This window comes from Camelina sativa, chromosome 8 (assembly GCF_030686135.1).
Source record: "Camelina sativa cultivar CO46 ecotype springtype chromosome 8, ASM3068613v1".
Classification (NCBI taxonomy): Eukaryota; Viridiplantae; Streptophyta; class Magnoliopsida; order Brassicales; family Brassicaceae; genus Camelina; species Camelina sativa.
In genome coordinates, this window is record NC_141887.1 from 10,618,811 (window position 1) to 10,633,692 (window position 14,882).

Genomic DNA, 14,882 nt, shown 5'->3' on the forward strand with positions numbered 1-14,882 from the left:
AAAGGAAAACACATCAAAACTAAAAGGAAAATAAACCATATTTACAAAGGATACCTTAGGGACTTCCTCCCTAGTGAGCTTGTTTAAAGTCACTAAGCTTGACTTTGGTGTCCTTTCTAGACTTGGTTTAGATACCAAGGAGGTGATGAAATCCTCCCTGGAACCTCTTGATCACTGTGAAGTTGATCCTTGATCACCTCACCCTTAACACACAAACCATGTTTCTTCTTGATTTTGAGCCTTGGTCTTGCCTTCCTTAAGGACCTCTTGTTCAGCTTAACTTGAAGATCCTCAACCATACTAGTCAACTCTTGAACTGACCTCTTAAGCTTTTCCACAGAATCATCTTGAAAGGAGAGCTTAGCCTTTGGAGTTGCTTCACCACTTGAACCTTCTTGACCTCCTTTGTCCTTGATAGTAAAAGGTTGATCATCAATGGTAGGAAGGTTGGTTGGGTTATAGATGTTAAACTTCATGGCTATATCTTCAGCAATGTTCAAGGTCACAAGACCCTCTTTGACATCAATAACTGCTCCAACAGTGGCTAGGAATGGCCTTCCAAGAATGATTGGATCTTCAGGTTCCTTGTTCATCTCCAACACCACAAAATCAGTGTGAACCCTTGCCTTCCCTATCTTGACTGGGACATTCTCCAACCTTCCAACTATTTCTTTGTTTGACCCATCAGCTAAACATATATGAAGGTTGGTGGACTTGAAATCAGTTCTCCCAAGCTTTTGTGCTATGGAGTATGGCATCACACTTGTTGAAGCTCCCAAGTCACAAAGGCATTGGTTGTAGTGAAGATAGCTAAGTGTGCAAGGCAGATAGAATGGACCTGGATCTTTAAGCTTGATTGGAATGATAACTCCTCCAAGGTCCTCAATATCCTTCTCATCTTGAGCTTCAGCCTGCTTCTTTGACAAATCAAGCAAAAAGTCTTTGTAGAGAGGATATGGATCATACTGTTCCAAGGCAGGTCCTCTCTCCTCTTCTTGGTAAGCAATGGTGATCTCTTGTATGGCCAACACTTCCTCAACCACAGCTTCTTCAATCACAACCACTTCCTTCAAAGCCTTCTCTTCCTCTTGTTGCTTAGCCATCATCTCCTTTCTCTCAATGATTTCCCTAAGCTCCTTAATCTTTTGTGCTTTGAAACGTCCTGGGAATGGAAGAGGTGGCTTGTAGGCAGGAGGAATGTACGTAGCAGGCTTGGCAGCTTCTGAATCTGCAACTCGATCGACCACTCGAGCATGCACTCGGTCGAGTGGCTGTTCGAGTACTTGGTCGAGTGCAATAACGGACTCCGGTTGCTTTGCACAAACGTCACTTGGGGCTTCAGTAACTAATGAATTCCCCCAAACTTGGACTTCACTGTCCTCAGTGACTTCCTCATCAGAGATATGAATGGCTTTTGCAGTGAACTCCCTTGGATTTTGAACAGCTTTTCTAGGGAGTTGGTTGGGTTTAGGAGCTGAAGTAGAGGCAATGTTACTCTCCATATACTTCATTCTGGAGTTGAGACCTTCAAACTTCATGTTCAGATCATTGTACTGTGATGTGAGCCTTTGATTCAACTCAGCAAACTGTTTGGCTTCCTCAATCTTGCCTTGTGTTTGCCCAATCAACAACTGTTGCATCATTGTTCTTAAGTCTTGTTCTTGGCCTTGGTTAGTCTGAAACCCTGGTGGGGGACACAATTGGGGCTGGAACACTTGGTGTTGTTGCTTGGGGATGTAGTTTTGTTGCTGTTGAGGTTGTTGAGGTGGATAGACCTGGTTTTGAGGGTTGGCCACATTGGTGCTCCTATAAGAGAGATTGTTGTTTTTGAAACCTCCTTGGTTATAGCCTTTGAATCCTCCCTGGTTTTGCATGTAGCACAACTCAGCAAATTCAGGCTCCCCCTCTTGAACTGGAGCTTCCTCTTCACCAATGAAGTGAATGGACTTGGATGGCTGAGGAGTATCTTGTCAAGCTTCTCATTGACCATCTTCAAATCCTTCTTATACTTGTCCTCTTGATCAGTTGAGGAGCTCCTTATGGTCCTATCATAATCCTCATTATAATTGCCATCAGATTGAGCAAGATTCTCAACTAATTCCCATCCTTCTTCCACATTCTTGTTGAGGAAGTTGCCATTAGAGGCTGTGTCAAGAAGCATTCTTATCTTGGGAAGCACTCCTCTATACAAGGTGCTTAGAAGTGACTCATTGCTGAAGCCATGGTGAGGACACTGAGTTTGGAATCCTTTAAACCTCTCCCAAGCTTCACAAAAGCTCTCATTATTCCTTTGAGTAAACCCAGAAATCTCATTCCTCAGCTTAGCAGTCCTTGCATTGGAGAAGAACTTGGCCAGAAAAGCTTTCTTGCATGCATCCCATGTGGTGATAGCTCCAGTAGGAAGAGTCTTCTCCCAAAGGTGAGCTTTGTCTCCAAGAGAAAATGGGAAGAGTCTTAATTTGAATCCATCTTCACTCACTCCATTGATCTTAGTGAGTCCACATATTCTGTCAAACTCATCAAGGTGATCTAGTGGATCCTCCATAGGCAACCCATGAAACTTGTTTGCTTGTATCATTGAGATCAATCCACTCTTGATCTCAAAGTTATTGTTGGCTACTGAAGGTGGCACAATTCCAGCCCTTTGGTTGTGGGTATTGGGTGCATCTCCTGCACCAATGTGCCTTGGTCTTTGCTCATGGATAGCTTGTTGCTCCATGATGTCTTGACCTTGTTGTTGTTGAACTACTCTTCCTTGCTTATGTCTCAAACCCTTTTGTAGCCTGTGGATGTTGTCAATAGGCTGTTGAAGACTATCTTTGCCTTTTGACCTTGTGTGCATCAACAAACTCTACTACGGACTCGAACAGGTACACGGTCGAGCGCAGGCTCGAGTGGGTGGTCGAGTCGACTGGGAAGTAATGGCTAATTTGATCCGGCTTCTGGCTCGATCAAGTGCTCGATCACAGCTCGGTCGAGTGGTGGTCGAGTAGGTGGTCGAGTGGGTACCTGAAACACAAAACAGCCAAGCAAAGGAAGATTCGAGTTCAGTAACTTCACAAGTGTTTAAAACGAACTTAATCTTAGACTAATATTGATCCTAAATGTCACAAAACACACTCAAATGGGCAACGGCGCCAAATTGAAACTGACTTTCTTTGTGGTGTATGAATGAATGATGTATGGAATGATGATGTATGGAATGAATAGAAGTCAGGGTGTTTCAATTCCCCTTATGCAGTTGCAGTATAAGAGGTGTCAATCCTATCTGAGTGATTGTGAACAATTAAGATGTGCATATGAGTCTAAGTTAAGCCAATTGTAAAGATTGTTTGTCACTAACAATCCTAAAATGAGATATGAAATGCAGAAAATAAAAACAACTAGAACAGGATACTAAATGCAAACAGAACAAACAACTTGAAGCTATAATGAAACTAGAACAAAGATAGAAACTATGCTAATGGACTAATGCAAGACAAGTAATGAACATGAAACTACGTGAATGCAATGGAAATGAAACAGGAATGAAACAAGACAATCACAAATCAAAAACACAAGTTCTGGGGATGAACTCGAGCAGCACTCGACCGAGTGTAGGTCGAGTGGGTGGTCGAGCTAGACTTAAACGTGAAAACAGAGCAACACAAGAAAAACAGAGCAAAGCTAAAACCAATCAAACAACAAACAAGCAATGATATTTAGACTAGGATTTCAATAAACAAAGAAGGCCTTGAGGAGGGATTCATGGGCTGAGCTAATCATTGTAGTTATCTAACTTGGTCAACAAATCTCAAGCAAACTTTGAGCTGATCTCTAGACATACTATTCTAATACATGTTTAATCCACTCTCATGGCAAGAAACAATCAAACCTATGCAATTCTAGACTTGTTCTCACAAAGAAAAGAATCTACACAAGCAGGCATTAAGCAATACATCTCAAACCAAACAAGACTTCTAATCTCTTAGCAAGCCTAATGGTAAGCTCTAGATCTAGCCTTATCTATGCTCCTTAGACATTGGTGTGATGCTAAGATGCTTGAAATCAAACCCTACCCACTCAGATATAGGATCAGCATTAAGATCATCTAGCCTAGAAGAGATCTACAACAATCAAGCTTGACCAAATCAAACAAACCACAAGATCAACCCAGCCTAACCCATCCTCAAGGTCCTAAACAAACTACTCACAAGAACACATGGTGAAATATGTCAAAAACCCAGAAAATAATGAAACTTGCATCATTAGAGAGATGAAACAGAGATCTACAATATTGATGAAGGAATAAAACTCGAAATCTTAATACTTTGAAAGTTATGAAACAAACAAAATATAAGAACCTAGTCTTTCTCTCTCAAACAAGTACAAGATCTAAAAATAAAATAAAAGTGCAAAAGGAATAATATCTAAAAAATGTAAAAACTAGGTTTTAGACTCTCTAAAAAGCTGGGCGCTTTTGTGGCTGCAAGTACAAGGGCATTATATAGGAGGTTAGGTGGAAGCCCTAAAAATACAAAAAGTCAAAGTGGTCAACGGCTCGGTCAACTCGACCAGTGCTCGGTCGAGTGGCTGGTCGAGCTGGCTTCTCTCGTTCATTCTCCACTCGGTCGAGTCCTCCTCAGCACACGGTCGAGTGGTGGTCGAGTGGTGCAGTCGAGTTGGACTCCGGACCTTGATTCTACAGCCTTAACTCTCTTGTTTTCTCCTCAGGACAGCTTCACTTCTCCTCAGCATTGCTTCCATGCTCCTTAAGCTCCAAAATCACCTGTTTATGCATAAAAAGATGCAAATGCAATGCAACTACACTCTAATGCATGATTAGTCCTAAAGCTACACAATAATGACCTAAATGGATAGCAAAAGATGCAAAAGTTGTGAATAAACTAAGGGAAAACAAGGTAAAATATATGAACATCAACATACAACCTCTTGCAATAATCATTGAGCTACATAAGCGGTAATCAACCACCACTAGGAATGGGTAGATGTTGGAGAAGAACAAATGGAGATAGTGTGGACTGTTTATTTGTTTGGTAGATATGGCATTCAGCCACAAATCTCTCAACATCATGGAGTAAACCGTCCAATGAAAAGATTCCTAAATGTGCTTAGCACTTGAGGACCCACGAGTGTCCACCCAATTTACCATCATGGCACTCATAAATGATAAGTGGAATAAAGGTAGAGGATTTAGATATGTCTAACGTTTTTAAACTAGAGCTTGTTTGCTTTTACTCAAAAATCAGGTTTTGCATTAGCAGCAGACTGAACCTAGGCAGTAATAGTTGGTAGCTCCTCATCCTTCTTAATTTCTTTGTAAATATCTTGGAGTTCTGAAGGAGTAGATATGGCCAACAAGGACATACACACCTGATCAGCCTCTTGCACTATCTTGGAAAACCCATCAGCTATCGTGTTGTCTAATCTAGGTTTGTAAACAATATCAAATGTGTAACCCAAAAGTTTTTGTCAACCAGTTTTGGAAATCCAGTGATACTTCCCTCTGTTCCAAAAGAAACTTTAAACTCTTTTAGTCTATGTGGACCAAAAATCGCCTGCCCAATGAACAGTGTCACCACTTTTAATCATACAAGACGATGGTCATTAGCTACCTTTCACAGAATGGTTTTAACTGCTCCTTGGCTGTCAACCCGTGGCTAAAGAATCCGAGAGGCACGTGGTCATTCATTAGAATTTCACTTAAGCCAAAATCTGAAGCATCTGATTCAACCACAAAAAGTTTTTGCAAAGTTTGGAAAGATTAGAATATGGGCTCAAACTTTAGTGAGCCCCTCAGAACCTTGCTGCTGTTTTGGAAGGGTCTGTGGCAACTCCATCAGCAAAAATAATATGGCCCAGATGCTCCACCTGACATTGGTCAAATAGACACTTCTTGTTGTTGGGAAAATGCTGGTGGTGATAGAAGATTTGTAACACAGTGGGGTGCTGAGTATGGCTTCCAACCTACTGTTGTAGATCAAAATATCATCAAAAACACCCAAAAAAATATATTCTCATAAGTGATCTAAATAATTCAAAAATTAAGAAATTTTTGTACAAATTAAGAAAATCATAATTTTTATAGTAATCAAAAAATATAATAATTTTTCTATATGAAAAAATGGTGAAAAATTGGAAAAATCTTGATTTACGTGTTTTGGTCATTCTTGCTTTTTAAATTGCCAAGAAAATATGTAATTTCTTGGTTTTTTGCGAGATTAGTTCCTATTTACGTTAATTTAGTAAAAAAATATAAATAATTTTTTTATTAAAAAACATAGTAAAAATTTGTAAAAATCTCGATTTACGTGTTTCGGTCAATCTTACTTTTTAATCGCCAAGAGAATTTGTAATATTTTTATTTTTTTGGTGAGATTAGTTCCTATCTACGTTAATTTAGCCAAACTAGTTTTAGTGTTAGTAAACCTTTAAGAAAGTTTTAAATTTGACTTTAATTTTCTCTGGTTCAACAAAATCATATTCAACCATATTGACGATTTTTAAAATTATTTTATAGTTTTGAAGATTATATTTCCTTAATTAAATTAATGAAACATTCAAGAAAACAACCAAAAGTTGGGGATTAATAAAATTGTCTCTCATAACCCTAGCTCTTGATTGTTAGATTCACTGATAAACATGTTTTAAGAACTTATTTGATGTAGGAATTTATCCAACTTCGATCGTTTTTTTTTTTTTTTTTTTGTCAACTATTGGGCCACAACAGGCCGGCCCATTAGTCTAATTCCTACATTGTGGAGAGCGGGACTCGATCCCTGGTGTGATGGTGTCTTGTGCATTAAAGACTTACCATTGGACTCGATAATTTTTATGGGTAAAGTTTAATACATAGCTTCGATAGAAAGATAACATCAAGGGAAAATTTTCATTAACTAGAGAAAATGAAATTTCATTCATGGCAAAATACAACAACATGTCAAGACCAACCCAAACATGTAACTAAAACAAAGAGAACTCAAATATAAAGGTTTATTGAAAATTTAAATAATGAAAACTTAAGATATGATCAAATTCTGATCACCACTGTTTCTTATTCAGATCCAAATCCTTATTGGTGTTCTTCATATTCAAAGTATTCTGAATTTGATCTAGAATCTTTTCATGAAATCCAACAGATGAAGAACCCATCTCAATCATAGGCATGACACTTGATGATGAAGAACCCATCTCAATCATAGGCATGCCACTTGATATTGTAGCGACATCAATAGGAACAAGGGACGAAGATGATTCATCATCATTCCTCTTCAGAATCTCCATCCTACGATTAACATCTTTGAGATGTTGTTCAATGACAGAACCGAAATCTCGAAGATCACTTTTCGGGAGACGAGAAACCAAAGTTTTGCCACTAAGACAATCAAACATGATGTTTTTCATCTCCAGCTCTTTGTTCTCTCTCCGCGCCTTCCTCCAAGACTCGGTGGCTTTGGTGATCCTTTGTTGGAGAAAGGACTCTTGGTTCACCATCTTAATTGTCTGGTCCATCACCGACATCATCCTCCATTGGGACACAACCTTGTCAGCCTCCTCTCTCGATGGCCACACCTCCGGGTTCGACTCGTACGCACTGTTGACGATAACACAGATGGGGACGTCACATAGTGTTGCCAACTCATGAGCTTTCTTCAGAATACCTCTTTTTCTTTTCTTGAAAGTTGATTTTCTTGCTGTCTCATTTTCAATAAAAGCCATTTTCACTTTCTTTTTCGTCATTATTATTATTATTATTATTATTATTATTATTATTTTGATATTTGTTATAATTTTTGAAGGGACTAGTGCTCCTTATATATATATAATCTGATTGTTTGAGTTAAAAAAAAAAAGAAGAAATTTTATCACAATTCAAAGAAATTTTATCACAATTCAAACATATACAAATCTATACCATACCTTGTAAAAGATATCATAATTGGTAGTAACTGAATGGAAAGAAATATTTATATCTATAGAAGTAAATTTACTATTCAATTATGGTTAATTTTTTTTACTTTTATTTATATTATTATACTTTTTTTTTCTTTTCTAGTTTGCTATCAAGGAGTCTAAATAAGTTTTTTTTCCTGTTAAAATATAGTTATTACCCACTTTATCAACTATTAATTTTCCTTGATATGCAAAAGTTTGAGTATTAACATGCGTAATAGGGCTAATTTTAATAAATTTTTTCTTATCCGTGACCATCATTATTTTTAATTGGGTGCCTTAAAAATCCAATCAAACAGAGGGAATATATTATTTCGGGGTTAATTTCACTACTAATAATTACCTACACGCAAATACCTTACATATCTTTAAATATATTTAAAAGTTGTTCAAAAATAAATTAAAAATTAAATCATCTTAAGAGGGTATTTTTTTGTATATGTTAATTAATCTGGAAATGTATATAAGATTTATAAAAACTTGATAATTCATAATGATTTTAAAATTCAACCTGTTGATATAGACTAATATTTAGAAATCCATTAAAATTCAATGTGACAATAAATACTTATGTAAATCTTTAGAGAAAAAATTAATTAGTATTTAGAAAATATAAATCTATTTAAAATAATAAGATTTTCCCACCAATTCAACCTTTTCTATTTAGACTTGGAAATCTTTCCAAAACTTTAAATTTCCAAGATGCCAATAAATAGTAGTATGTAAATCTTCCAAACGAGAGCATTAAATATTGTTTAGAAATCTATCATAAAAAATCAGATTTACCCACAAAGTTAACCTTTGTATTTTAGACTTGGAAAACCTTCAAAATTTATCACAATCCAATATGACAATAAATACTTGCGTCAATCTATAGAACAAATTACACATTAGTAGGTTTAAGGTTCATACACTTGGCCAGTCCTAGAATGTATGAGGTCTAAAGCAAATTTGATATAGTGTGGTTATATATTTTAAAACGTTTATCTGATTTCTTAATTTTTCTTTTTATGTTTTCACTATTTATATATTATATGATTTTTCTTACAAAAATTTAACTAGGTCGAGTACTTGTATTACATTTATACTAACGGTTTCTATTTTGTTGTCAATAATATTCGCTTGTGTTTTGGTTGCTAATATGTTCAAAAAAAATCGAAGATATTAAAAGTGACTAGTTAACAAAAGAATGGAGAAGAAAAAGTGCAGCGTCTGCGAACTGGTTTTTGGTTAGGGGTGCCAATCGACACCGTAGGTGGTATCGCTTGCCACCATAAACTGATTTGGGTTACGGTTTGATTTATCTTTCTCCGGTTTGGTATGGTTGAAAGAAAACCTTAGAACTTGGTTTAAGAGGGGAGTCTAAAAAGTTTAGGGTTTTTGGAGACTCTTTTTCTTCCTCCTTTGTGAAGGAGAAGAGAAAAAGTTTCTTGAGAGTTATATGATCAAAAAGAGAGTTTTACGTGCCTGTTCTTGAGAGATTTGTGGAGAAGGAGATCTGAGTGTGGTGAGGGTTAAGGGGCTGATGTGGCTGTATGTGTCGTTCTCTTTGTGTTTTAGAGGTGAGTGCACTACCATAACTAATATAAGCGATTAGATCTCTCTTTAAATGATTGTGTGGTTGATTTTACTCTTGTGTGCCTGTTATTTTGATGTTTAGGGCATGGTTTGGCTGATGTTGGAGTCTTGGTCGTGTTTGGTGCGACAGTGTAACATCCGCAAACCAATTAATGGGTTTTTGGGATGGGTGTCGATCAACACCAAGGGTGGTGTCGGTCGAAACCAACAATTTCAGGTTCGATGAAATCGTTTTAACTGTCTTTTTGGCACGGTTTGGTTTAAATGGAATCCCAAACCGAGGTTTATAAGTGCGAAATCGACCTGAGGGTTTTGGGGATAACACTTTTAGCTGCTACAAGGAAAAGTTAGAGAGAAAAGAGAGAAGAGAGACTGTTCTTGAGAGATGGAGGCTTTTTGAAGAGATTCTAAGCTATTTTGGTGAGATCTGTCCCTGTGGAGTGGAGATCTTGTGCTAGGAACAAAGGAGAAGACTTCTAAGGGTTGGATTCGTTGGTTTTGGGTCAGACACTTTCTACAAAAGAGGTGAGTGTATGACCATGGCTGATCTAAGTCTGAGAATCCTTTGTTTTGCTTGTTTTGTGGCTGTTTGTGTTGTTTTCTTGTGTTTTTGTGGTTGGTTGTTGGTTTCCATGAGTTTGTAGTGAGTTTCAGACGATTTGGAGGATTTGGAAAGCGGTTATGCGACTTTCGGCTTCGAGCAGATCGTGTCTTCGGAGTCGGTGTCTATCAACACCAGGGAGGAGTGTCAGTCGACACCAACCTTTTCAGCAGACGGCTGATACTGGTTTTCCTGGTTTGTTTGTGTTTGTTTTCTGTTTGTTAAACATTGGTTTCTCAGTTGCTTGTGTTTTTGTTGCTAATTTGTTCAAATAAAAATCGAATATATTAAAAGTGACTAGTTAACAAAAGAAAGGAGAAGAAAAAATGCAGCGTCTGCGAACTGGTTTTTGGTTGGAGGTGCCAATCGACACCGTAGGTGGTAGGTGGTATCGCTTGCCACCATAAGCTGATTTGGGTTACGGTTTGATTTATGTTTCTCTGGTTTGTTGTGGTTGAAAGGAAACCTTAAGACTTGTTTTAAGAGGGTAGTCTCAACAATTTAGAGTTTTAGGAGCCTCTTTTTCTTCCTCCTTTGTGAAAGAGAAGAGAGAAAGTTTCATGAGAGTTTATGTGATTGAAAAGAGAGTTTTATGTGCCTGTTCTTGAGAGATTTGTAGAGAAGGAGATCTGAGTGTGTGGTGACACTTAAGAAGCTGATGTGGCTGTATGTGTTGTTCTCTTTGTTAGACACTTTGTGTTTTAGAGGTGAGTGCATTACCATAACTAATATAAGCGATTAGACCTCTCTTTATGTGATTGTGTGGTTGATTTTTCTATTGTGTGCATGTTATTTTGATGTTTGGGGCATGGTTTGGCTGATGTTTAAGTCTTGGTCGTGTTTGGTGCGGCTGGAAGTGTAACACCTCGGTTTGAGGAGATATGGTGGTACATGCGGAGAGGTTTAAAAGAATTGATTAAGTCATCTATGTCACCAAAGTGCAATTAGCTTTTAGTCAACAATCCCGAGAGAACTACACTATTAAGCGTGTTTATGCTGGAATAGTTTCAAGATGGATGACCTTCAGGAAAGTGATTGCCGGAATAATTCAGTGAGAACAAAATACATGGAAAAATCATGTGTGATTTGTAGGGTCGATAAAAAAATCTTTAAAGCCTCCTGAAAGTAACAAACCAGTCGTCGGATAAGGGTGTGCTCACGTTAGAAAGGACGTGGAGTCCATTGAGAAAGGTGGCGGTCGGGGAGCTGCAAGTGGTAGCAGAGCCGAACCTAGACGAATATGGAGTTAAGAGGGCTCACACCGTCAAGGGTGACGGTCTTGGTGTGCAATGAGGATGTTGCGGTCTGTTAGTGGGGGTGAATTGTAACACCCTAGTTTCAGGATATATGGCCTTACATGTGAAGAGAATTAAAAGAATTGATTTGGCAACCAATATCATAAAAGTGCACTTACAAAAAAAAAAGTCTTCTACATGTATATTGCTTAACAAATTTTAAGTAAAAAAGGCTTTTTACATACAAGGAATTCACCAAGGACAAGCATCCCGAAAGACCGTCACGAAGACCACACATCACGAAGGACCGCCACTAAGGCGAAACATCCTGAAGGACTGTCACGAAAACCACACATCCCGAAAGACCATCACGAATACCACACATCTTGAAGGATGACCTAAGCAGGCAACATTGGCTAGACAGCCCGCCACAAAGGCACACAATTGGCTAAAAAGTCGGCCACAAAGGCCACACAATGTCTCCAAAGACCGTCCCAAGGGTTAGACTTTGACTCTAAAGTCCGCCACAAAAGCCTTATACTCACCACCAAGGCCCACAACAACTACAAATGGACAAATTCTAACTCACATGAGAATTTCCATTTTAAGAACTTTCCAAATTTGAAAACTTTCAACTTTTAGAAACCTTACTTCCAGGAAAACAAGCTTCACATAATCACGTATCCCAAACACCACCTCATCTTGGCACTTAGTCGCACTACCAACCACCCCTAAGCGACCAAATATCAAGAGAGATGTGCTGGAATACTCCATTCCGCTCCAGCCACGGACTTCACCGCACCAACATCCACATTGACATCTGGGACCAGACTAGACAAGCTCAATCTAGGGCCTACTTCTCGAACCACTTCTTGAACCTTGCCTTCATCCTTGCATCTGGCTCCCAAGTCTGTTCTTCCACATCATCAATGGAACCTTCTTCCTCCAAAGTTCTTTGAATCTCCTCTCGAGAAACCTTACTGGTCTCGCCTCTAAAGTAATGTTGGGCTGAAGATCCTCGAGAATCTTAGCCAACAACTGATCATCCTTTCGAAGACACTTCTGTAGCATCGACACATTGAAGACTTTGTGGAACACACACATAACATCAGGCAACTCTAGCCTATATGCTACCGGTCCCACCCGCTCAATCACTATGAACGGATCCATGTACCTTAGGCTCAGCTTAGTCTATGATAATGACTTGTTCGGACCCTACAATCTGGCCATCTTGATGCAACTCTATCACCAACCTGATACTCAAAATCTCTCCTCCTCTTATCGGCATAACTCTTCTGTTGATCCCGAGTCTCTTTTAATTTCAGCTTCAGAACTCGAATCTTCTCCGAGGACCCCTAAACAAAACATGCACCATATATGCTCCTCTCCTCAACCTGAGTCCAGCATAGGAGTGTATGACATGGCTTCCCGTACAATGCCTCATTAGGAGGCATCCCGATACTCGCCTGGTAGCTGTTGTTGTAAGCAAACTCTACCAACCTCAGGTGATCCATCCAGTGGCCACCCCAGTCCAACACACACATCCTCAGCAAATCCTCCAAAGTCTGGGTTATCCTATCCGACTGACAATCTATCTTAGGATGATAGGCTGAACTCATATGCACCTATGTGCCCATCTCTACCTGAAACACCCTCCAAAACACCAAAGTGAACTTGGAATCCCTATCAGACACGATACTCGCCGGCACCCCGTGCAATCTGACTATCTTCCTCACATACTTCTTAGCCAAAACCGTTGCTCCATCTATCTTCTTAATGGCCATAAAATGTGACCGATTTAGTCAACCAGTCCACAATGACCCAAAGCGCATCAAAGGTCCAAGACACTGGAAGACATCGCACTTTGCGACCCAACTAGCTATATCCTTCTTCATCATAACCTAGTGATCATTTGAGGTCACGATACATCTTAGTCGTTTCAGGATGAATAGAGAACATGCTCACATGAGTCTCCCTCATGATCTCCTGCCTTAACTCCTCATCTTTGGCCACACAAATCCGACCGTACACAAGAATGATACCATTGGCAGAGACCTGATACTCTGAATCAACATCTCTAGAGGCATTTACCAGCCCCACATCCTTCTCCTGAGTCAACTGCACTCTACTCAGAATATGTGCTTTGATCAGCCGCCTCCAAACCCAACAACTCCTGAGAGACAGCAGACAACCTCAATACACTAATCTCTCGCATCCAAGTCTCAATATCTTGCTCCTGAGCCGAAGCCGCCCGCTTCTGACTCAGCGCATTTGCAACCGAGTTAGCCTTACCAAGGTGGTAAGCTATCTCTAGATCATAATCTGCCACCAACCTCATCCACTCCCTCTGCCTCAAACTCAGCTCAGGCTGATGAAAATTTACTTCAGGCTTTTATGATATGTAAACACCTTTACCTTCCCACCATAAAGATAAGACCGCCAAATCATCAGGGAGAAAACTACAACAGCCATGTCAAAGTCATGAGTAGGATATTTGTCCTCATGGTTCCGAAACTGCCGCGAAGTGTAGGCAATAACCTTCCCATGTTGCATCAATACACATGTACTCCAATCCAACTCTGGAAGCGTCTATAAAAACCACATAGGGCTCACCCTGCTCTAGCAATGCCAACACTGGCGTAGTAGTAGACATCTACTTCAAGCTTGCAAAACCCTCATCACACTCCCGTGACCAAACAAACAAAACATCCTTCCATGTCAACTTAGTCATCGTTCGTGCCTTGCTTGTGAAACCCTTCACGAATCTCTTGTAGTAACCCGCCAGAACAAGGAAACTCCTGTTCTCTGTGGCATTCAACAATGTAGGCTAATCCATGATGGCCTGAATCTTCTATGGATCCACAAAAACTCCCTCTACAAACACAATGTGACCCAGAAAACCCATCTCCCTCTGCCAGAAACTGCACTTGCTCAACTTGGCATACAACTTTCGATCTAGCAGCTTCCCTAACACTTCTCTCAAGTGTACTATATGCTCGTCAAGACTCTTAGAGTACACCAGAATATCATCAATGAAGATGATAACAGACACGTCCAAAAACTCTTGTAACACAATGTTTATCAATCTCATGAACACTGCTGGTGCGTTAGTCAACCCAAAAGGCATCACCAAGAACTCATATTGCCCATACCTCGTCCTGAAAACAGTTTTCCTCACATTTGCCTCAACTATCAGAATATGGAGATATCCCGACACCAGATCAATCTTGGAGAAACAAGTAGCACCTCTCAGTTGATCCAAAAACTCATCGATCCTGGAAAGAGGGTACTTGTTCTTCACAGTGACCCGGTTCAGATCATGATAATCAATGCACAAGCGGAAACTCCTTTCCTTCTTCTTAACAGACAATAACGGCGCTCCTCACGGTGAAAATCTAGGATGAATGAATCCTTGCTCAAAAAATCCTCCAACTGCTTCTTTAGCTCTACCATCTCTATTGGAGCCATCCATTAAGGCGCCTTGGATAACAACATAGTCTCTGGTTCCACTTCAA

General features: G+C 39.4%; 1 long non-coding RNA gene, 1 other non-coding gene and 1 pseudogene across 3 annotated transcripts; 2 read left to right on the forward strand and 1 right to left on the reverse strand.

Annotated features, from left to right (window-relative positions):
- Window positions 1–2,216: 2,216 nt before the first annotated feature.
- On the forward strand, window positions 2,217–2,323 carry LOC147939904 (small nucleolar RNA R71). Its single transcript, XR_015564786.1, has one exon. It is a non-coding gene; the product is annotated as a small nucleolar RNA R71 (small nucleolar RNA).
- Window positions 2,324–6,870: 4,547 nt separating this feature from the next.
- Window positions 6,871–7,786, reverse strand: LOC104706982 (agamous-like MADS-box protein AGL80 pseudogene; annotated as a pseudogene). Its single transcript, XR_015563349.1, has one exon. The product of XR_015563349.1 is annotated as an agamous-like MADS-box protein AGL80 pseudogene (transcript).
- An 897-nt stretch (window positions 7,787–8,683) lies between these two features.
- Window positions 8,684–11,609, forward strand: LOC147939905 (uncharacterized). The gene is made up of 3 exons (XR_015563813.1): window positions 8,684–9,515; window positions 9,614–10,839; window positions 10,962–11,609. It is a non-coding gene; the product is annotated as an uncharacterized LOC147939905 (long non-coding RNA).
- The last annotated feature ends 3,273 nt before the right edge of the window (window positions 11,610–14,882 follow it).